We start from the raw sequence: 6623 nt of genomic DNA, 5'->3' as shown, positions 1-6623 counted from the left end.
GTAATCTCAGTGTGTCAGAAGCAGTCTGCTGTAATCTCAGTGTGTAGGAAGCAGTCTGCTGTAATCTCAGTGTGAAGGAAGCAGTCTGCTGCAATCTCAGTGTGTCAGAAGCTGTCTGCTGTAATCTCAGCGTGTAGAGAGCAGTCTGCTGTAATCTCAGCGTGTAGAAAGCATTCTGCTGTAACCTCAATGTGTCGGAATCAGTCTGCTGTAATCTCAGTGTGTCGGAAGCAGTTTGATGTAATCTCAGTGTGTCAGAAGCAGTCTGCTGTAATCTCAGTGTGTAGGAAGCAGTCTGCTGTAATCTCAGTGTGAAGAAAGCAGTCTGCTGTAATCTCAGTGTGAAGAAAGCAGTCTGCTGTAATCTCAGTGTGAAGGAAGCAGTCTGCTGTAATATCAGTGTGTAGAAAGCAGTCTGCTGTAATCTCAGTGTGTAGGAAGCAGTCTGCTGTAATCTCAGTGTGTAGGAAGCAGTCTGCTGTAATCTCAGTGTGTAGGAAGCAGTCTGCTGTAATGTCAGTGTGTAGGAAGCAGTCTGCTGTAATCTCAGTGTGTAGGAAGCAGTCTGCTGTAATGTCAGTGTGTAGGAAGCAGTCTGCTGTAATCTCAGTGTGTAGGAAGCAGTCTGCTGTAAACTCAGTGTGTAGGAAGCAGTCTGCTGTAATGTCAGTGTGTAGGAAGCAGTCTGCTGTAATCTCAGTGTGTAGGAAGCAGTCTGCCATCATGTTTAATAATTCTTGACTGTAAAAAACGACACATTTAGGAAAAGCTCCGCGCTGCACCTTCCATAAATGATTTACTCCGCTCGGGGACCTGATCTAATTACTCGGAGAAGCTGTCGCTGTCTTCAGCGCATGATTAAGAGAAAACAGAACTCATTCATTTACCGCTGAAAGGTTATTAGTCAATACTCCCAGGCAAGCAGCTCTCCACAATGGAGCGAGCGTTAAATACGGCCTTCCCGGGGGGGAATAAATCACTGGGTGTTGTTTGTTCTTTTGTACAAAATGTTAAAGCCTCATAAAACATTCAGAATTGATGAGAAGGGAAATTGATGGCGCTGCGCTAATGGAATCAGAAACGTCCGGATCGAGCCGCTATATGGACAAAAGTATTGGGACACCTGACTGTTACACCAACAGGGGCTTCGATGACATCACATTCTAAATACATAGACATTAATATGTAGTCCCCCCCCTTTGCAGATATAACGGCTTCCGCTCTTCTGGGAAGGATTTCCACGAGATTTTGGGGAGTTTCTGTGGGATTTTTGCGCGTTCATCCAGTAGAGCGTTTGTGAGGTCAGGCGCTGATGTTGGACGAGACGCCCGGCTCGCAATCTCCGTTCTGAGAGACGTGGGAATGGTTGGATGAGTTTGGGGCGGAAGAACTTGACCGGCCGCACAGAGCCCTGACCTCAACCCCATCTAACACCTTGCGCGATTGCGAGTCGGGCGTCTCGTCCAACATCAGTCTTCCCAGAAGAGCATTATATCTGCAAAGGGGGAACCAACGTCATATTACTGTCTCTGTATTTAGAATGTGATGTCATCAAAGTCCCTGTTGGTGTAATGGCCAGGTGTCCCAATACTTTTGTCCATTCAGTGTATTATAATTTGGATGGAGAAGGGGTAATAGAGGGGCAGATGGTGGCAGTTTGGAGTTTTTATCCACTAAATAATGACTTGAGTGACAGAATGGTTGGGTATAGTAACCAGACTGGCCGGCTGGTGCATCTGGCCCACTGGGCCGGTGGTCCATGGGGCTTCATTATGACCCCCTCTCCGGTTGCACAAACAGTCTCGCAGCGTGCAGTTGCCGTCTGGATACGTGAAGTCTCATGTTGTGAGAGTATAAAACCATAAAGCATGTAAACAGCTGGTGGCCCACGACGTTGGGCAGCCGCAGGCCTTAAAGTGCCGGAGTCGCTTAGTCATCCCCAGTCCAGCCTGTGGGTCTCTGCCCACACTATTACATTATACAGGCCCAGCTCAGCTGACCAGGGTTGGACCTTCATAAAGAGACCCTCATAACTGTTTAGGAACGGGGCACATGGCTACTGGCTTAGGCCTGAATTTGGGGAACGAGGTCAGGCACTTCCTCGTTGCCTCGGCTTTATTTCTGTAGTCACTGCATCAGTGCTCCTCAATCTGGTTAGGAAACGGGGAGAGAACTGGGGAGAACTCATAGCAACGCGGTTGGAGAACATTTCCCGTTGGCCAGGACCCACCTTACGTATACCCCATGGGAGCAGCCATCCTGTCCTCAGGATCTGTATGATTATTCCTCCCCATTAAGGTATCTCTCCCCAATAACTTCCTGATTGGTCCAGGCAGCCAGCGGAGAAGGAAGAGGACTGGAACTTGGCCGGATAATGCTGGCGCTGCTATCTGATCTGTCTGGACCAATTATACAACAGTTGTGTTGTTCTTAGCATTTATTTAACTCTTTCAGTGGAAGTATCTCCGGTTAGGGCCTTGTTGTTACGGCTTGTCCAGAATCGCCTAAATATTTCCATTATTAATGAACGTAAAATAATCCATAGATCATGGGGAAGAAACGCGCTATGCTAATGTCCTCCGGGGCAGTATTTCACCACGCCGCGTTTCCATTCACCTGGATGATGGAGTGAAGTCCTTCCGTATTATAAACATCTCATAAATATTTATTATTACGGCTCCTTGGAGGCTCCGTTCCCCGGCCCCCGGCTTAATTACTCAACTAAATCACCCAACACTCGTTACATTTGGTCTTTATCGCCATCCTCTCTCTGCCAGATCCATAACACATACTGTATACTCTGCGCTATAGACCACCTTCTAGAAAAGACACACACATGCAAACGCACCCCAACACCATAACACACACACACGCTAACACCATACAGATACACATACACTAACACACACTCTTACAACATAAGACTAACATATATACATACACACACACGCTAACACCATACAGATAAACATATATACACACACACACACGCTAACACCATACAGATAAACATACACTAACACACACTCTTACAACATAAGACTTACATATATACATTCACACACACGCTAACACCATACAGATACACATACACTAACACACACTCTTACAACATAAGACTAACATATATACATACACACACACGCTAACACCATACAGATAAACATATATACATACACACACACGCTAACACCATACAGATAAACATACACTAACACACACTCTTACAACATAAGACTAACATATATACATACACACACACACGCTAACACCATACAGATACACATACACTAACACACACTCTTACAACATAAAACTAACATATATACATACACACACACGCTAACACCATACAGATAAACATACACTAACACACACTCTTACAACATAAGACTAACATATATACATACACACACACACGCTAACACCATACAGATTAACATACACTAACACACACTCTTACAACATAAGACTAACATATATACATACACACACACGCTAACACCATACAGATAAACATATATACATACACACACACGCTAACACCATACAGATAAACATACACTAACACACACTCTTACAACATAAGACTAACATATATACATACACACAGACACTAACACCATACAGATAAACATACACTAACACACACTCTTACAACATAAGACTAACATATATACATACATACAGACACTAACACCATACAGATAAACATATATACATACACACACACGCTAACACCATACAGATAAACATACACTAACACACACTCTTACAACATAAGGCAAACATATATACATACACACACACACACGCTAACACCATACAGATAAACATACACTAACACACACTCTTACAACATAAGACTAACATATATACATACATACAGACACTAACATCACTAGCTAACACATGCACTCATCATACACTAAAACACGCACACACACTGTAACTCTCTAACACTATAATGTCTGTAACCCAACAATACCCTAACATACACACACATTCTAACACCATGCACTAACACACACTCATACAATCTATTACCATACTCTAACATACACACACGTTCTAACACCATGCACTAACACACACTCACGCAATCTATTACCATACTCTAACATACACACTTTCTAATACCATACACTAACATACACACTAACCAACATATGCTAACTTTCATACACAAACTCTAGGGCCATAGGCTAACACACACACCCTGTATCTATCACCATACACCATGCACTAACACAGTCCCACACTCACTCTACCCCTGCACACACTCCACAAATACAGTGCCATAGAGCCGCACAAGCTAGCACTCCAACACCCTGTACACTTACTCGAGTGTCGTACCCCAACATGCACTCCAACACACGTACATTCGAACGCCATGCATTATCACCCACACACTCATTCTAACACATTTGTTTATCACACACTTATTTTGTTATAATGTTCGAATTTTATTCTTAGAATCTGAATTTGTAAAACTCTTTGGATCGGTTCTTTTTGCACTTTCCGCTCAGTCTTTGTAACGTATTTTATTACTGTTTGTGTGAATTCTGGTAAGAAACCCGTGCTCGGCTCTGCCACATGCGCTCATTTTTTATTTATTTAATTTTTTCCCCCAAAAAGACCCTTGATTTTAATACACATCTCCCATTTCACTTAGAAGCCTTCAATATCAGCCACAATGCACTCATAAGAGCCACGAGCCAAAAGGGACAATCAGGACTGTGCTGTAAAAACCAGGACTGTTGGGAGCTATGCCCTAGTGATCCAGAGTCCGAGATCCAGTCCTTAAGGAAGTTTCTTCCATGCTGCTATTTTTAAATGTATCTATTTTTTATCCTCTTCCCTTTGGCTCGTCGACGCATTTTAATTAAATTCCCATTTTTTTAGGTTTCTTCCCATATTGTAAAATACACATATTTGCGCAACTGGGACAGACAATGAGTGCAATGACCCGAGAGGGTGGAGAGTCACCTCTCCCACCTTGGGACTGGACAGAAGAGCTGGCAATCAGATTAGACTGGATCTGTACCGGACGGCGTGGCCCCACGGTCCGCGGTCAAAAGAAATTATAACGGAACAGAAACCCCCCGATTTTCGGTGAAATCTCACACCGAGGAAGCAATCATTAGGATGCCTGGAAGGGGATAAGAGCCACCTTGATAAATCAATGAGCGATGCTGGAAATAATGGAATTATGGAAAACGCTAGCCGTGAGGAATGGATAAGACCCTTTCCCGCAAAACAACCCTGAAATATTACTAAAAACGGGAAAAATCACCTTTTTCTTTCAATTAGATCCTAAGATCTTGCAAAGCCCTGAGAGGCTGTTGATGGGAGCCACGGTTCTTGCATTAGGACTATTTCATGGTAACGTTCTCATTACTGGTTAACGTCTGTCCCCCGCACCTTGTATTTTGTTCGTATTTTGTTTTGCTTTGCTGAGAGAGTGGTAGATTTGTGGAACAGCCTCCCAGCAGATATGGTAGGGGCTCATACAGTGAGGGAATTGAAACATGCAGTGGATAGGCGTATGACTCTGAATGCAAGACAAGACCAAGGACCAGGACCGGCCCAAGACATTGTGTAACCAAGGATGAAGTTCTGCCCCAAGCAATGACCACCAAACCCACGCCCGCATCTATTCTGCTATATCATGCTCTCCGGCAGATCCGCATGACCCCGATACTACGTTCCGAGGGGCTGGAAGGAGAGTATGGATCACTTTAGGGGTGTGGCAGGAGACAAAGGGGCGGAGCTTCATAAAAGCTTTGCCCTGTGATGCGTCTCATAACTGGAGGTCACGGTTCAGGTGAACTTTTTGTAAATTAAGAGATGTATTCATAAAATGATTTCGGTACGTGGCCAGCATCCTACTTTTGCAGGGGTCATAATGATGGAGAATAAAATGTGCTATGTATCTATAGAGCGCTTGCCAGCCCTTCTATGTGACAACCTGGATCAATCACCAATAGCGTCATTCCCCATCTCAGTCTGCCTGCCTTGACCCTTGGCCGGATAGTACATGAAGGAAGGGCGTATATATGTATCAACCCTTTGTATGTACCATGGCTGTGATGTGGCGCAGTAAACCAGCTCTCTTTTGATTGTAAGGTTTAACATATAAGCACAGTTACACAATTTCACCACTAGGTGTCAGTACAGCAGAACTGTGAGGGGTTGTGGAGAACAGGCCTTTTTATGGATCCCGGCCATGATCTGGTGCAGTAAGTTACAAGTTTAAGGTTTAAGATAAAAGTACAGTTACACAATCTCACCACTAGGTGTCGGTAGAGCAGAACCATAGAGCATTCTCCGCTGTATGCACATGCTGTTCATCAGTCCAGGCTGCTAGAAAACCACCAAGAACCCTTTGAACTTGTTCCCTTCTGTGTGTGCTCTTCCAGATGAACCAGGCAGCCCATGCGTGTTTCCGTGAACCATCAGCCGTGTCACCAGTGTGCTAATATTCATTAATATTATTGCTGCGTTATTAGTAGGTAATTGCAGAGACCATGCGTTCAAACGCACTGATACATTGTATCAAAATAATTACAGTCCCCTTTCCAAAAGTCTGTTATCTCATTTGCAGACGCAGACCCCGCTAT

Source organism: Spea bombifrons, chromosome 3, assembly GCF_027358695.1.
Source record: "Spea bombifrons isolate aSpeBom1 chromosome 3, aSpeBom1.2.pri, whole genome shotgun sequence".
In the NCBI taxonomy this organism is placed as follows: domain Eukaryota; kingdom Metazoa; phylum Chordata; class Amphibia; order Anura; family Pelobatidae; genus Spea; species Spea bombifrons.
Note: the sequence above shows the minus strand (reverse complement) of the source record.